Source organism: Pogona vitticeps, chromosome 2 (assembly GCF_051106095.1).
Source record: "Pogona vitticeps strain Pit_001003342236 chromosome 2, PviZW2.1, whole genome shotgun sequence".
Taxonomy (NCBI): domain Eukaryota; kingdom Metazoa; phylum Chordata; class Lepidosauria; order Squamata; family Agamidae; genus Pogona; species Pogona vitticeps.
In genome coordinates this window covers 136,721,928-136,723,478 of record NC_135784.1, presented here as the reverse complement: position 1 = coordinate 136,723,478, position 1,551 = coordinate 136,721,928, and positions in this window count along the sequence as shown.

The following is a 1,551-nucleotide window of genomic DNA, read 5'->3' as shown; positions in this document are numbered from 1 at the left end:
CTCCCCTTGTACCTGGTAGGACATGACTGTGGCCTTAAACAAAAACTCACTCTTCTCATTCTAGAGGTTTAGGTGTTAACTATCCTCACTTTCCTTTTTTTATTGCTGGGAAAGAGACCAGAGTCTAATTTACTTCAGATAACATTTTGGGAGATAGGAAAGACATAACCCTGTCATCCTAGGGAAAGTTCCATGGGACTGGTTCCTCCTGTTGGTTCCTTGCTTGCTGCACAGCACCTTATGCACAAAAGGAGGCACCAGCAGCAGCACAAAATGAGCCAGGCTGTACTTTTCCACGCTCTCCCCCCTCAATGGTGTAGATCAAACACACCCACACCGCTTAGGAGTTGTGGACGGTCCCTCTACAGTGGGGTCTTGACTTGAGAACTTAATCCGTATTGGAAGGCGGTTCTCAAGTCAAAAGGTTCTCAGGTCAAATCTGCATTTCCCATAGGAATGCATTGAAAACCATTTGATCTGTATCTGCTCTTTTCCGTCCATAGAAACTAATGGGAAGCTGCTATTCTGCCTTCGACCACTAGAGGGGGATATTTTGTTTCTTTTTTTCTTAGGTCAAGAAAGGTTCAGGGAAGGCAGGGAGAATACAGTCCAGGCAGTACCAGGCAGTCCGAAGACTGTCTCCCAATCCACTCTCTAAACGCTGGGAGGAGTGAGGAAGCAGACAGGCACCCTTTTCACTGGCCAACAGTTAACTGAAAGTTCACATTTTGCACTTTCCCTGCCTCCCACGTGGTTTTTTTTCAGTTCTTAACTCAAATCTAAGTATGTAAGTCAAGTCAATATTTTCCTATGAGAGCGGTTCTTAAGTCAAAATGTTCTTAACTCGAGCCGTTCTTAAGTCAAGACCCCACTGTATTCCTATTCCACTGAAAAATAGTGAATACAGCCCTGGCCATTACAGGGGGGGAAAGTAACTTTGCCGGTTTTACATTTTTATATACTGAAAGATGCAGCCGGTAAGAAAATCACTTGCTGGAAAACTGAGCTAGTTCTGAGCTCTACTCAGGCTCCAATTGCCCCTCCTTTGCAGCAGAACTGGAAAACTTCAGCACACAACTTCTTATTCCTTCACCTCCACATTCAAGGAAGTTATGATGATCTTGGACCTTTTCCATCTTTCCTTCCAGTGTCAGATAGAGAAAGCATTCAGTTAAAGAAAATAAGAAATCCATGTGACTCAGTAGGAATACACGTGATCCTGTTTCTGGTTTTGAGGAGGTATCTGTGTATCTGAAGTAGTTGGTGTTGACTGATCCACAATGGATCAAATGCCTTCTATGTCAGCATAGGAAATGCCTTCATCCCCTTCAGGATAAACATCTGAAATAATTGCCAGATTGAATATTATGTCACTGAAACATGTGAGAGATGTTTGATTTGCACGGAGCCAGAAGTGTCTTGTTAAGATAGAGTAGGTGGTTCCCTTGTTTGAACTTCAGTTGGAAGGCACCTCTCTGAAGAAGCTTCCCTTCCCCATTTCTGGACAGATTAAAGGCTTCCCAATCTCTCGCCCTCCCCTCTGAATCCCTC